Here is a 17,290-nt window from a genome sequence, read left to right as displayed (position 1 = left end):
AATATATGCATTTTCTTTTAAGTTCAAATTAATTTTATACCTTATCCTACGTTATATGTTCTTATACTTTGGTATCGGAATTCATAATTGAATATACGTTTAAGTTGAAATTCTACCACAATCTATTCAATTTATTATCATTTTTTGCTTGTTTAGTGAATTTTTAATCCATAGACCACGTTTGAGCTAATTAAATTATTAGGTTCAGACAGAATTAAAATCACAAGTTATTACTCTTAGTCATTTGGGTCGTGGATAGGATCATAATATTAAGGTAAAATATGGAATTAATTAATTTCGTATTTGGTTGAATTCTTATTTTTCAATATAAGTAATTTCAAAATTAGTTATAGCTTAAATTTGGTATTAGTTTTTGTATTACATTCACTATGAGTGACGTTCCGGATTTAGCTAATCTGAAATACAATAACAAAAAGAAAGTATATACTTTCCGAAATTCTTCTTTCAAAGTCCTTTTAGAAGAGCCAAGATTAAAATTAGAAAAGAAAAGAAATTTATCAAAGTGCTTTTTATAAAATCAAAAGCACATTTTAAAGTATACCGCAATATCTTATTTTTTATCTTACAAATAGAATATTTATCTAAAAATACTCATTAAATAATTTTATTATTGTTCATCCTCATATTATAATTTGCACATTGTGTCCACTATATAACTTGTATGAAATATAGTAATCCCCTCGTTTCAATTTGTTTATTTTAGTTTGTGATCTTATAAAGTAAACATACGTGTAAAGTATTAAACATTTATTTAATCTTGTGGTCTTACTAGGCGTTTGGCCATGCGATATGATATTATGATTTCATATTTTCATAGCGTTTGTTTATGCAATTTGCACAAAATTTCAACTTCAACTTAATATCATGATTTCAATTCCAAAATTTTCAAAAAGGTGTGATTTGGGATTCCAAATCACCATTTCACATTATTTAAATGTAAAATGACCCATAAGTTTATATTTTGTAGAAAAAGATCCATAAGTAGGTAGATATATTTACCAATCATGTTTACCAACTTATATCAAATATTAAAAAATCTGCAAGTTGGTAGTATATTAAGAGATTGTTCATATGTAATGACTTGTAATTGAATGTAATTGCACACAAATTGTAATCGAAAAGGGGGAATTTTATTTATAATGGTCTGAGTACAGTTCTAGATATTACAGTGAGATAGTTCTAGCTATTATAATGAGATAAGCTTGAGCAGTTTCAATAATGGTGGTCAACAATGGTGGATACCTGTGATAGAAAGAAGAATGAATGGGGAGGAAGAAGAAGAAGAAGAAGAAGAAGTTAGAATAGAAGGAGAAGAGGAATTAGGAAGTTGAATATACCAGATTCTCAATAATGATCCCATTCTCCAGCTGTGAGAATATATCTTTGTAACAACTTGTAACTGCTCAATTAATCTGGACCGTCTGATGTCTTTTATCTCTATTTAATCTCCACCGTGTATTTTAAGTGGCACGTGAGTTGCGCACTTCTGATCTCTCCACTTCTGCTCGCCACTTGTCCCTTTGCCTATTGACTAAAATAACTCATCTTTCTAAATCAGTCTTCAATCAATCGATCCCCAATTTCAAACCTAATTTCTCCCCCAATTTCTCTTTTCCCTCTTCGATCATAACACTACCCCTCCGATCAAATTGACCTTGACCTCAAGGTCAGTGTTGAGCAGCAAAATCAGGAAATTGACTTCTAATATAACCTCAATCCTCCCACGTAGCTTCAGTTGGTCCAAGATTTTACCACTGAACCAACACTTTAATCGATGCAGCTGTCACGACCCAACCCCATGGGCCATGACTAGTGCCCGAGCTGGACACTCGTTTACGAACTTGTTAGATATAGTCAAACTGAAACTAAGGACAGAATGGAAACTTGTAAAAGCAATTAAAGATTCACAATGCCGTTGTTGCACCTCATTTTAACCGAAGGCTAAACAAAGCACAACTTATGGAGATCTGAAATAATTAATTATGTACAGAGTCGCCACCTAGCATTTAAGGTATACTAGGGTACCTATAAATTATTAATATATGCAGCTTAACATGGTCTACAAAAATAAGTGAGATTCTAGGTAAGGGTTCAAATTATTCCGAAGGGAAGGTGTTAGGCATCCTTCAGAATCCACAAATGTGGTTCCCGGCTGGACCAATTTAACTATACGAGGGATGTGTAAAAAGACTTTATTATTTACAAAAATTAATAGAATTTAGACTAAAGAATAATATGAATATTCACATAAATAATCATGCAATACGTATTTTATACATATGTGATATAATAATTATTATAAAAAAAGTTATGTGTAACTTAGAAGCTTGGGCATGAAATTATTTTGCACTCGAAGTGAGTTAACTAATTTAACTAACTAAGTATGTACGCCTAATCAATTAATTATGAGAGTATATTCTAAAGCCTAAATATTGAGGCAAATCACCCTATTTATTTACTTAAGTGTGCTAAGCTATTGAATTAAAACTCTAGCAAAACATGATAACTATAAGAATATTATGTTACAAAAATAATAACTGCCTAATATTAATTTGTCTAAAAACACATAAAATTTAAAGCACCTAAGCAGATCATAAATAAATACCACTAACCTACACCCTAAAAGTAAAGTTTCACTATATTTTATGCTTGCATAATTTAAGAATGCAAAAAATATAAACAAAGAATTTAAGAAGCTATTTGAACTTCTTTTGAGTGTCACCTTCAAAAAAATAACTTCGGATACCTGCATGAGACTTAATAAAAAATGTTAGTAAGAGAATAAATAATTATCGAATAAATTAAAAAATAATGAATAAACTTAAAATAAAAATCCGTCTTTGTACATGGAAGGCCTTGGAAATCGACGGAAATTTCTTCATCGGCCATTTGGGTTTAGTATTCGCCCAAATCAATTTAGTAAAGGCGGTAAAAGGTGTGACATTTGAAATGTCTTCAACACTCTCGCTACATCTCCCCTATGGTTTTGTTAATAGCTTAACATCACCTGCTATATTTGATCGTTTATGAGCTAATAATTGTTTATATTAAAAGATATACCATATGAAATATTGGACCAACACTAGATGGTGTACCCCGAAGTAAGACATCGAGGAGTTCCCATTATTTGAGATTGAAGGATGAGTAAATAAAGTGAAGTAGGACAAATGAGAGTACAATCTGGAATAGCTATTTTTTATTTTCGTTTGAAAAAAAAAAAAAAAAAAACTGTGAAAGAATAAATATGACAAAATCTCGAACGCATCATTAAGGCAACATAAAAAACTTTAAATGATTGTTGGTGTCTTTGTTTGTGGAGAGTTATGGCCTGTCAAATTCAATCAAAGAAAATTCAATTGGTACTAAAGATCTGATCTTTTAAATAAAAAAAAATTACACAAAGGGCAAAAGAAGGGGCTTTTATGGATAAAAAATCTGAAGTTTCTAGATGGATCTTGATTCTTGATTCTTGAATTTAACTTTCACGCGTGTAAGAATGGAAAGAACAACGGAAAATAAGGCGGCTAGAGATGGGTATCAAAATGGGACTTGTTATCATATACAAAACCGACTAAATTTGATTTGTACATTACGACAGCAAATTACAGTAGGAAACAAAAGAGAAAACACGTAACACTAAAATAATACAAACCCAATACGTAATATTGACCAATAACTTCCATGGAAAGTAATAGAACACAGAGAATTCCAAGTTAAATACTTAATGCATCTATTCAAGCAAAAATTGAAAAGAGTCAAAAAGGATAAATATGGATTAGAATGCACAGATAAAGAGAGTTTGAGAGGCACTACTTAATTACCAGAAAAGCATAGGAAAACAGAGAGTGTATGTCGATGAAGGGGGGAGCGAAAGGGGTTAGTTTAGCGCGTCGGCGTTTCACCAGAGCTTGGATATCCGGCGTGGAAGGTCTGGCGGCGGCTGAGAGGGATGACGCGGTGGGAGAAGATGTTCGCTGGTCTTAGCTCATCGGAGCAGTGACGGGAAAGGGAGGAACGGGCAGCTGGTGGCTTTGCGGTGGTTCGTCGAAGTTTGGTGGCGTTGTTGGTTGGTAGTGATTTGGTTGTTGGCTGCTTGGGTTCACCGAAGCAGCGAAGGAGATGAGGACGAGAAGGGGGGGGGACTATTTTGGGTTGCTCCGGCGACGTGAGTTCGCCGGAGAAGGTGGCGGAGAGGCGGCTGGAAAGAGGTGTGAGGGGAGGAGAGAAATGGGGGCAGTGGCGTCATTGGCGGTACTGGGTTGGCGAGGACGGAGGAAACTGGTGGTGTAGTTGGGCGCCGGAGCTCCGAGCTCCGGCGTGGTGTGGCGGCGGCTAGGGAGAAATGGGGGGGAAAATGTTTAGGGTTTTTTTTAGAGAGAGAAAAAAAAGTCTCAGGTTCTTTTGTGCTTGTGTGTGTATGTGTAAATATATGTAGAACATGAATACCCCTCCTTTTCTTATAATGCAAAATGGCCCCTTATTTTGTCCAAAGAATAGAAGATTGCACTCTTTTGTCTCCTCAATGCTTACTTTAATCCCTTTTTTTTTTTTTAAAGTGATGAACCTTGACTTGATCAGATTTTACTCTGCGTTAAAAAATTAGTTACTCCGATTTTCTCTGCACTGTCGGACTATATTAAAATATAGTTAATTAATACATGTATAAATAATAACGCAAGTATAAAATATAAATATTAATGTCTATGATATGAAAATGTATTGATATAAAATTAAGAAACAATTATTAATTGCATAAAAATGGTAATATTACGCTGTACATGTGCAAAATAATGATTCTTGAAAAAATGACAATAAAATGAGAAAATTTCTAAAATAATGATAATCATCAATAAATTGTTGAAAAAGTGTAAAAATGTGTAAAAATGTATTTCGTGCTCTTTAACGAATCAGGGCCCCCCAAAACGTTAATTTTAAGCACGTCGAGCTAAAATTAGGTGTCAACAGCCGTATCATCATAAACCTGTTTCCTGAGGAGTCATAGCTGATCAAAGCATAACACAATACGCAAGCCGACAAAGCTGCCACTATACACGGGAATATCCAAAACAAACCATATTGACACGGCTGACCAAAACCTACTCACAACCCACATATGTCTACAGACCTCTAAGAGTTATAAGAGTGAAATATGACGGGACAGGGCCCGGCCGTACCCCTGAATATATATAAGTCTATATCAGAAGATCTGTACCAAAATATCTAGGCTCTGGACAATGGAGCTCTCCAAACAGCTGAGCAGAAGTCCTACGCTGGAGGATCACCGGACTGAGTGTCTGTACCTGCGGGCATGAAACGCAGCCCCCCGAAGAAAGGGGGTCAGTACGAGATATGTACTGAGTATATAAAGTGTGAAATACAATAAAGAAGATCATAACTGAATGAGTGTTTGCAGGAGACAAGTATAACAATCAAAGATACCAATGTACTTATGCCTTATGAGATGAGAATCATGCATGTCTATATCATATACCATACCCGGCCCATTATGGGACTCGGTGAATAAAGTCATCATATACCATACTCGGCGCCATAATCACATCATCATGATCATATATATATATATATATATACTGTACCCGGCCCTCTAGGGAGGGACTCGGTGAACAATGCAGTGAAACTGTGCACGAAAACATACCCGGCCCGGGACTCGGTGAAAGATATATTAACGGCATGCACGAGCAGAGTAGTGAGCAACCATATGCAAACTAAATCATCATCTGAGACTCAATAGAATAAGTAGAATGAACTAATACTTGAGTATCAAAGACAACAGTCATGTCAAGTACCCCTCGAATGTCACTATGGATTATATCAAATAGAACTTCAAGAATCATAGACACGTATCAAGACATAATGAAATAGGTTATGAAAATCAAGAACATTAGCCATCCTAGTGTCTCTAAGAATAGGAGTTTCTTTGGAGTTTATACATTCGTCGTCTGTTTGTCTCACATATATCATGCCAAAAAGAAAGAAAGGATAGCTTTACATACCTTGAAGCGCGCCTATTCGTCTAAGATCTGCTGTCCAAGTTTGTAATCTATAACAAGGCAATAATTACGCCACAATTAGGTGAAAGTCAGTCTCTACTACTCATTGTAAGCTAACAAACAATCTAACGAAAATCCGGCAACATTTCCCTTATTTTTCTTACTCCGTCCCAACTCACCAACAACCCAAAATAATCACAACGATATCAACAACACACATAGCCACGAAAATCATACCAAACAGCCCCGAAATATCATCACAAAACAGCCACAAAAATCATACCAAACGGCCACAAAATATCATCACAAAACAGCCACGAAAATCATACAAAACAGCCCCAAAATATCATCAACAACATCAACAACAGTACCAACCTTTAATATACATCATAACTCAGCTAATTCCATCCATTTAATTCAACTAAAACAGCCCCCGATCCATAAATCTCAACAAAGCAACAAACGAGTTTATAACGCTATTTTCTCCGTTCTAATCCGTTAAAACCCTAATTAAACTTATTAACAATGAAAAAAGGACCTTAATATTACCTTAAGTATGCAGCAACCACGTCAGAACTCCTCTTTTTGGCTGATTTTTAGCTCAAACTGAAGGCAACGCGACGCACAACGCTTTTCTCTTCATGAGCTTCGGGATTCGGGGCTCGGATTTTGATCAACATGGCTCTCTTAGCCTAGAATCTCTCTCCCTCTCTCTCTAATATTCTTGGAAGCTCGTAGTTGCAAATGACCAGCCCTCAAATGAATTTTCCATATATATTAACGTTAATGGGCTTCATGGGCCGAAATATACTCATGGGCCGAAATGTAATTGCATGGGTTGGGTCTCAACTTGCTGCCCCGCCAGCCCAACTTTCATCGTCCATATATCCTTATACCAATATCATTTTGACGAGCGGTTTGTTGCGTTGGAAACTAGACTCGATGAAATTCATTTTAGGCTTTTGAATCACCTTAAAACTCCTCATATACTAGGAGATATTCCTCCAACAATATGGGCTAAAAATCTGGTCCGAGATTTTACTGAAGTTGTTCCGATTCATTTCGTTTAGATTCGTTTAACCTCTAATCCTCTTCCAACCCTCATGTAACCTCTTATATATACATATACATACTTATATACATACATAACAATCCATACATGTCTCTAAGGGTCCGGAGAATCACAATAACCTTAAACATAACTAGAGAACTTACGAAGCTTCGACGAAACTCCAATTGCAAAAGTATATTCATATCTTTTGTCCATCTTCTATATCATTACTAATAATCTCAAATATTTTAAAAGGGCACTCACATTACCTCATATACGTACTCATAACCCGATTTCAAATCCTTTAGGTTACCATGTCATCTCGGGATACTTAAGGCAACCATATATATAACGATATTCTTACTAACTCAATTAACTTTCCTTGAACTTTCTTAACTCATTCATTCTTGTCTTAATTCAAGTAGTACGGACTCTTACGGGGTGTAACAGCAGCGTTGTTCAGTCGAACCATTATCCGCTGCAAGACAACCACCGACTGTACCAACACACGGCCCTTTACGTCGCAAATCGGTGGTTGTGGTTGAGCAGTGATGTCTGGTCCAATACGTCTCTTGAGTTGAGAGACGTCGAATACTGGATGAATCTGCGACCCACTTGGCAACTCCAGCTGATATGCAACAACTCCGACCCTCTTAGTAACTCGGTAAGGCCCATAAAACTTTGCACTCAATTTCAAATTTCTCTGAACTGCTACCGATGCTTGTCGATAAGGCTATAGTTTCAAGTAAACTGAGTCCCCTACTTGCAATTCCCTGTCTAAACGATTACGATCTGTAAAGAATTTCATTCGTGCCCGTGCATGCTGTAAGTTGTCCCTTAGAGTGTGTAGAATTTATTGTCTTTGAGCTAAATTAGCACCCACAGTTGTATGCATAGGGTGGGGCATAGATCCCATAGGAATTTGTGGTGGTGGGTAGCTGTACAGTGCCTGGAATGGTGTAGTTTGAAGAGAAGTGTGGTGGTTGGTGTTATACCACCACTCTGCTAGTGCTAACCACTGGACCCAGTGTTTTGGGTTAGAAAAAACCATTGCTCTTAGGTAGGTTTCTAGGCATCTATTTAGTCGTTCAGTCTGCCCGTCTGACTGAGGGTGGTAGGATGTGGACATGTTTAGCTTGATTCCCATAGAAGTAAATAGTTGTTGCCAAAATTGGCTGGTAAAGATGGTGTCTCTATCTGAAACTATGGATTTAGGCAGACCATGGAGCTTGTATATTTCCCTTAAAAAGAGTTCAGCAACACCCTTGGCATTGTAGGGGTGTTTTAGGGCAAGAAAATGCCCATATTTGGTTAATCTGTCCACAATCAGTAGGATAGTGTTCTTTTGCCCTGAGGAAGGCAATCCCTCAATGAAATCCATGACTATGTCCTGCCATAGTGTTTTAGGGATGGGCAGGGGCTGTAATTACCCAGGGTATTGCACATTTTCAGTCTTCACTCTCTGGCAAACATCACATTCAGAGACCAGTTTAGCCACTTCAGCTTTCATCCCAGGCCAATAGAAAACCATCTGAATCCTTTTATAAGTACCTAGCTGTCCTGAGTGCCCACCCAATGGAGATTGGTGGAGTACCTCAAAAATCTTCAGTCTCCAACCAGTACTTCTGCCCACAAAAATCTTCATTTTATACTTGATCAACCCCTGATGTAAGCTATAATCAGGCTTCCCTCCAGGATCAGTGATTAGTTCAGCAATCAGTTGTTGAGCAAATGGATCATGCTCATAGCTACTTATTATTTCCATCATCCAAGTAGGCTCAGCAGTTGATATGGCATTCAGTTCAGTAGGAGATATGCCTCCAATAATATGGGCTAAAAATCTGGTCCGAGATTTTACTGAAGTTGTTCCTATTCATTTCGTTTAGATTCGTTTAACTTCTAATCCTCTTCCAACCTTCATGTAACCTCTTATACATACATATACATACTTATATACATACATAACAATCCATACACGTCTCGAAGGGTCCGGAGAATCACAATAACCTTAAACATAACTAGAGAACTTACGAAGCTTCGACGAAACTCCAATCGCAAAAGTATATTCATATCTTTTGTCCATCTTCTATATCATTACTAATAATCTCAAATACTTTAAAAAGGCACTCATATTACCTCATATACGTACTCATAACGCGATTTCAAATTCTTTAGGTTACCATGTCACCTCTGGATACTTAAGGCAACCATATATATAACGATATTCTTACTAACTCAATTAACTGTCCTTGAACTTTCTTAACTCATTCATTCTTGTCTTAATTCAAGTAGTACAGACTCTTACGGGGTGTAACAACAGCGTTGTTCAGTCGAACCATTATCCGCGGCAAGACAGCCACCGACTGTACCAACACACGGCCCTTTACGTCGCAAATCGGTGGTTGTGGTTGAGCAGTGATGTCTGGTCCAATACGTCTCTTGATTTGAGAGACGTCGAAGACTGGATGAATCTGCGACCCACTTGGCAGCTCCAGCTGATATGAAACAACTCTGACCCTCTTGGTAACTCGGTAAGGCCCATAAAACTTTGCACTCAATTTCAAATTTCTCTGAACTGCTACCGATGCTTATCGATAAGGCTATAGTTTCAAGTAAACTGAGTCCCCTACTTGCAATTCCCTGTTTGAACGATTACGATCTGTAAAGAATTTCATTCGTGCCCGTGCATGCTGTAAGTTGTCCCTTAGAGTGTGTAAAATTTATTGTCTTTGAGCTAAATTAGCACCCACAGTTGTATGCATAGGGTGGGGCATAGATCCCATAGGAATTTGTGGTAGTGGGTAGTTGTACAGTGCCTGGAATGGTGTAGTTTGAAGAGAAGTGTGGTGGTTGGTGTTATACCACCACTCCGCTAGTGCTAACCACTGGACCCAGTGTTTTGGGTTAGAAAAAACCATTGCTCTTAGGTAGGTTTCTAGGCATCTATTTAGTCGTTCAGTCTGCCCGTCTGACTGAGGGTGGTAGGATGTGGACATGTTTAGCTTGATTCCCATAGAAGTAAATAGTTGTTGCCAAAATTGGCTGGTAAAGATGGTGTCTCTATCTGAAACTATGGTTTTAGGCAGACCATGGAGCTTGTATATTTCCCTTAAAAAGAGTTCAGCAACACCCTTGGCATTGTAGGGGTGTTTTAGGGCAAGAAAATGCCCATATTTGGTTAATCTGTCCACAATCAGTAGGATAGTGTTCTTTTGCCCTGAGGAAGGCAATCCCTCAATGAAATCCATGACTATGTCCTGCCATAGTGTTTCAGGGATGGGCAGGGGCTGTAATTACCCAGGGTATTGCACATTTTCAGTCTTCACTCTCTGGCAAACATCACATTCAGAGACCAGTTTAGCCACTTCAGCTTTCATCCCAGGCCAATAGAAAACCATCTGAATCCTTTTATAAGTACCTAGCTGTCCTGAGTGCCCACCCAATGGAGATTGGTGGAGTACCTCAAAAATCTTCAGTCTCCAACCAGTACTTCTGCCCACAAAAATCTTCATTTTGTACTTGATCAACCCCTGATGTAAGCTATAATCAGGCTTCCCTCCAGGATCAGTGATTAGTTCAGCAATCAGTTGTTGAGCAAATGGATCATGCTCATAGCTACTTATTATTTCCATCATCCAAGTAGGCTCAGCATTTGATATGGCATTCAGTTCAGTAGGAGATATGCCTCTAATAATATGGGCTAAAAATCTGGTCCGAGATTTTACTGAAGTTGTTCCTATTCATTTCGTTTAGATTCGTTTAACTTCTAATCCTCTTCCAACCCTCATGTAACCTCTTATACATACATATACATACTTATATACATACATAACAATCCATACACGTCTCGAAGGGTCCGGAGAATCACAATAACCTTAAACATAACTAGAGAACTTACGAAGCTTCGACGAAACTCCAATCGCAAAAGTATATTCATATCTTTTGTCCATCTTCTATATCATTACTAATAATCTCAAATACTTTAAAAGGGCACTCACATTACCTCATATACGTACTCATAACGCGATTTCAAATTCTTTAGGTTACCATGTCACCTCGGGATACTTAAGGCAACCATATATATAACGATATTCTTACTAACTCAATTAACTGTCCTTGAACTTTCTTAACTCATTCATTCTTGTCTTAATTCAAGTAGTACAGACTCTTACGGGGTGTAACAGCAGCGTTGTTCAGTCGAACCATTATCAGCGGCAAGACAGCCACCGACTCTACCAACACACGGCCCTTTACGTCGCAAATCGGTGGTTGTGGTTGAGCAGTGATGTCTGGTCCAATACGTCTCTTGAGTTGAGAGATGTCGAAGACTGGATGAATCTGCGACCCACTTGGCAACTCCAGCTGATATGCAACAACTCCGACCCTCTTAGTAACTCGGTAAGGCCCATAAAACTTTGCACTCAATTTCAAATTTCTCTGAACTGCTACCGATGCTTGTCGATAAGGCTATAGTTTCAAGTAAACTGAGTCCCCTACTTGCAATTCCCTGTCTGAACGATTATGATCTGTAAAGAATTTCATTCGTGCCCGTGCATGCTGTAAGTTGTCCCTTAGAGTGTGTAGAATTTATTGTCTTTGAGCTAAATTAGCACCCACAGTTGTATGCATAGGGTGGGGCATAGATCCCATAGGAATTTGTGGTGGTGGGTAGGTGTGCAGTGCCTGGAATGGTGTAGTTTGAAGAGAAGTATGGTGGTTGGTGTTATACCACCACTCCGCTAGTGCTAACCATTGGACCCAGTGTTTTGGGTTAGAAAAAACCATTGCTCTTAGGTAGGTTTCTAGGCATCTATTTAGTCGTTCAGTCTGCCCGTCTGACTGAGGGTGGTAGGATGTGGACATGTTTAGCTTGATTCCCATAGAAATAAATAGTTGTTGCCAAAATTGGCTGGTAAAGATGGTGTCTCTATCTGAAACTATGGTTTTAGGCAGAGCATGGAGCTTGTATATTTCCCTTAAAAAGAGTTCAGCAACACCCTTGGCATTGTAGGGGTGTTTTAGGGCTAGAAAATGCCCATATTTGGTTAATCTGTCCACAATCAGTAGGATAGTGTTCTTTTGCCCTGAGGAAGGCAATCCCTCAATGAAATCCATGGCTATGTCCTGCCATAGTGTTTCAGGGATGGGCAGGGGCTGTAATAACCCAGGGTATTGCACATTTTCAGTCTTCACTCTCTGGCAAACATCACATTCAGAGACCAGTTTAGCTACTTCAGCTTTCATCCCAGGCCAATAAAAAACCATTTGAATCCTTTTATAAGTACCTAGCTGTCCTGAGTGCCCACCCAATGGAGATTGGTGGAGTACCTCAAAAATATTCAGTCTCCAACCAGTACTTCTGCCCACAAAAATCTTCATTTTGTACTTGATCAACCCCTGATGTAAGCTATAATCAGGCTTCCCTCCAGGATCAGTGATTAGTTCAGCAATCAGTTGTTGAGCAAATGGATCATGCTCATAGCTACTTATTATTTCCATCATCCAAGTAGGCTCAGCAGTTGATATGGCATTCAGTTCAGTAGGAGATATGCCTCCAACAATATGGGCTAAAAATCTGGTCCGAGATTTTACTGAAGTTGTCCGATTCATTTCGTTTAGATTCGTTTAACTTCTAATCCTCTTCCAACCCTCATGTAACCTCTTATACATACATATACATACTTATATACATACATAACAATCCATACACGTCTCGAAGGGTCCGGAGAATCACAATAACCTTAAACATAACTAGAGAACTTACGAAGCTTCGACGAAACTCCAATCGCAAAAGTATATTCATATCTTTTGTCCATCTTCTATATCATTACTAATAATCTCAAATAATTAAAAGGGCACTCACATTACCTCATATACGTACTCATAACGCGATTTCAAATTCTTTAGGTTACCATGTCATCTCGGGATACTTAAGGCAACCATATATATAACGATATTCTTACTAACTCAATTAACTTTCCTTGAACTTTCATAACTCATTCATTCTTGTCTTAATTCAAGTAGTACGGACTCTTACGGGGTGTAACAGCAGCGTTGTTCAGTCGAACCATTATCCGCTGCAAGACAGCCACCGACTGTACCAACACACGACCCTTTACGTCGCAAATTGGTGGTTGTGGTTGAGCAGTGATGTCTGGTCCAATACGTCTCTTGAGTTGAGAGACGTCGAAGACTGGATGAATCTGCGACCCACTTGGCAGCTCCAGCTGATATGCAACAACTCCGACCCTCTTGGTAACTCGGTAAGGCCCATAAAACTTTGCACTCAATTTCAAATTTCTCTGAACTGCTACCGATGCTTGTCGATAAGGCTATAGTTTCAAGTAAACTGAGTCCCCTACTTGCAATTCCCTGTCTGAACGATTACGATCTGTAAAGAATTTCATTCGTGCCCGTGCATGCTGTAAGTTATCCCTTAGAGTGTGTAGAATTTATTGTCTTTGAGCTAAATTAGCACCCACAGTTGTATGCATAGGGTGGGGCATAGATCCCATAGGAATTTGTGGTGGTGGGTAGCTGTACAGTGCCTGGAATGGTGTAGTTTGAAGAGAAGTGTGGTGGTTGGTGTTATACCACCACTCCGCTAGTGCTAACCACTGGACCCAGTGTTTTGGGTTAGAAAAAATCATTGCTCTTAGGTAGGTTTCTAGGCATCTATTTAGTCGTTCAGTCTGCCCGTCTGACTGAGGGTGGTAGGATGTGGACATGTTTAGCTTGATTCCCATAGAAATAAATAGTTGTTGCCAAAATTGGCTGGTGAAGATGGTGTCTCTATATGAAACTATGGTTTTAGGCAGACCATGGAGCTTGTATATTTCCCTTAAAAAGAGTTCAGCAACACCCTTGGCATTGTAGGGGTGTTTTAGGGCCAGAAAATGCCCATATTTGGTTAATCTGTCCACAATCAGTAGGATAGTGTTCTTTTGCCCTAAGTAAGGCAATCCCTCAATGAAATCCATGGCTATGTCCTGCCATAGTGTTTCAGGGATGGGCAGGGGCTGTAATTACCCAGGGTATTGCACATTTTCAGTCTTCACTCTCTGGCAAACATCACATTCAGAGACCAGTTTAGCCACTTCAGCTTTCATCCCAGGCCAATAGAAAACCATCTGAATCCTTTTATAAGTACCTAGCTGTCCTGAGTGCCCACCCAATGGAGATTGGTGGAGTACCTCAAAAATCTTCAGTCTCCAACCAGTACTTCTGCCCACAAAAATCTTCATTTTGTACTTGATCAACCCCTGATGTAAGCTATAATCAGGCTTCCCTCCAGGATCAGTGATTAGTGTTATACCACATTTTAACCGGGAGTTGAAGCGGAGTACAACATATTGGTGATTCCTATTTGTTTTGTTTTAAGGAGTCGCCACATAATTGGTTTTTTACGGTGAATTAGGACACCTAATTATTAACTAAGGTAAAGTTAAAACTAAACCTCTGTTAATGGTCTGCTTAACCAGTGTGATTCTAGGTAAGGGTTCTATATCATCCTAAAGGGAAGGGGTTAGGCATCCTTTAGAATCCGCAAAAACACGGTTATCCGACCAAACTTAGGTTAATTAATCAATGTTGGATATAGTATCAAATTTTAAGAAAATAGTTTATGCAGATAAGACTTATAAAATATAGCAATTTATGCAAAAGGGGATTTTAAATGTCATCTTATAAAAAAAGACTTCAAATAATAAGGTTGTCAAAATGGGACTAGTAATTCGCATAAGAGGGAATTTTAGAATGCTTTTTGAAATAGAAGTTTACAAATGTTGCTAAGATTTAAAATAAAATACTAAATAAAACTTATGAAAAAAAGAAGATAATAATTTGTATAAAAGGAGACTTCAAATGCCATAAAATTCGTAAATATTGTTAAGGTTGAAATATAAGAAAAAGTGCAGTTTAGAAATGAAATTTGTAGAAAATGTAATAATTCGCGTAAAAAAAACTGCAAATGCCATACGAAAAAATAACTTATAAATGTTGCAAAGATTTTAATTAATGATGCTAATAGAACTCGCATGAAATGTATAAGTAAAAAGAAAACGCGGGTTTGCGTAATGCTTTAACAAATATTTGAAACAAACTCGAACGATAATGTATTGATTGACTTTTGCTTTTGCATTTTGGAAGTTCAAAATGTTCTTTAATTCCTATTTACATGTTAATGACGTTTCGAAATTCCTGAGATAATAAAACGTGAATCCTTTGACTCAAAAAATATGAAATTAGGCCATTTGCAAATCAGTTATTCTAAATAAGATAAATATTAGATGCTTATAAATAGTTTTAAAAGAGAAGAACACGACTTATGGGATTGATCGTTAGTCTTTTTATCTAACTACCCCTTTACTAAACTATCTTTACTAATCCTCAATAGTTCAACTAAGCTAAGGAAGAGCAGAAGAATACGAAAGTGTTAGTCAAATAATACATACAAGTTAAAGACATAAAATAAAACAAAAGGGGCATAAATAAAATTAAATGGGCTCGGCCCATTTTGAAATTGCTATTTGTTGTTGGGCTTCGGCCCAACAAATTCTTTTATTACTGGGCTGCTTCTGCTGCTGTTAGAAATTGGGCCTGGCCCAGAACTCATTTTTTTTTTTAATTCTTTTTGCGGACAGATGGCTGGGCAGGGAGAGATCATGTTGGGATTTTAGCCCAACTCCGAATGAGAAGGAAGAGACGAGTCCCTCGGACTCGTATGCGATGGTCATGCATAAAAAAACGAGAGAAAAGGAATTAGAGCATAACCAGATGAATAGGATCAACATATAAAATACCCACTCAAAGCAGATCACGTGTATACGATATGTAGTTGAGTATAACTTATGTATACGTACTATCAAATACAACATGCTTGCAATATGAAGACACCAAGATCGAACAGGTAGGGACCTAACAGGCTTTATAGATATGACCCCTTTTTACTCCTTGTTAAGTGAACAGAGATTAAACAACAGTCAGTTGATGCACATCCAATGGCATAGTTCGAAATGAGGTATATGGGGAATGTTTAGACATATACAAGATCAAACTAATGCATACTTGCACACATATAGAAATCTAAAGATCAACAAGGTATATTTTGCTGTAAAAAAAGAAAAGAAAGAGAAAAAAAAAAAAAAAGGGCTGGAATCCCACATATATCATAACTGAAAACAGAAGCAGTAAACTAACATTTTCATCAAAAAACAGGACAAAACCAGTCAAACAAGAAAAATAAGATCAAAATACTATAAATTTCTAGGACAAAACTAAACTAAAACAGGAAAAAGAAAGTAAGACATGACAACAACTAACAGGAGTAAGGGACATTCTGGTTCTTTAATGTTTGTATCTACTTCTAGCCCATTGTTGAGGTATAGATGTCATGAAAATCATCAAGGGAAGAGTGTATTTCGAAGTTGAGTAAAGCAAGGAATGAATATACTCTAAGCATGCCAAAGATAACTTTAAACGAATAGAGAACATGGACTTTCAGAGCCATAACTACTCAATCAACAAAACAAACATGCTTGAAATTATACTCCTATTTACTCTGTAAAACTATAGCTGTTTCCAGGTTACACCCTCATCATGGTTTTATAAAGAGAAGCTCAAGTTTCAGGTTTTAGCAGAATCAGTGACCTTTCACAGAGGTTAGAACACATTTGTCTTAAGTCTACTAAACAGCTCTTAAAGAAACACATAAGAGGGAATTGTACAAATATGACTTTCATCAAGCAAACAGGAACCTTTTCAAAGGGGGCATGATTCAACCATCGACTTATTTCACTCATAAACAACCAATGTAACCAGCTAATCCATTTAACATTCAATAGGACACTCTGCAACTTCTAAAAAGGGGGTTCAATATCCTTCTTTACAAATCTTCCATTTTTAAAAAAAATAAAACAAGAATAATCCTACTAACCAACATCATTTACACTAAAGGACTAATCCGAGATAGCATATCTAAACACCAATTAAGCACCATGGTACTACTCATCATCTATGTTTGAAAATTACCACATATGTCCAGATTCGCATACTAACATTCAATACCAATCAACTTAGGCTAATCCTAACATGATGTGCATCAACTTAATCTATAGGCATTTAAACATCACTTTCAACCAAATGGAAAAAAAAAACTATGAATTAAACTTAACAACATATTTATGAACTAATGCTTAATAGGTAGATG

At 37.5% G+C, this 17,290-nt stretch overlaps 1 long non-coding RNA gene across 2 annotated transcripts; it reads right to left on the bottom strand.

Moving 5' to 3' along the window:
* Positions 1 to 1,136: 1,136 nt before the first annotated feature.
* On the bottom strand, positions 1,137 to 6,757 carry LOC132598657 (uncharacterized). Of its 2 annotated transcripts, XR_009566630.1 has the most exons (4): positions 6,582 to 6,757; positions 6,036 to 6,082; positions 1,359 to 5,321; positions 1,137 to 1,263 (listed from the first exon to the last, which is right to left on the bottom strand). It is a non-coding gene; the product is annotated as an uncharacterized LOC132598657 (long non-coding RNA). The 2 variants fall into 2 exon arrangements; XR_009566629.1 differs by having other exon boundaries at positions 1,169 to 5,321.
* Between the last annotated feature and the right edge of the window lie 10,533 nt (positions 6,758 to 17,290).

This window comes from Lycium barbarum, chromosome 1, assembly GCF_019175385.1.
Source record: "Lycium barbarum isolate Lr01 chromosome 1, ASM1917538v2, whole genome shotgun sequence".
NCBI classification, from domain to species: domain Eukaryota; kingdom Viridiplantae; phylum Streptophyta; class Magnoliopsida; order Solanales; family Solanaceae; genus Lycium; species Lycium barbarum.
The sequence above is the reverse complement of the archived record's forward strand: the minus strand, read 5'-3'. Positions and strand labels throughout refer to the sequence as shown.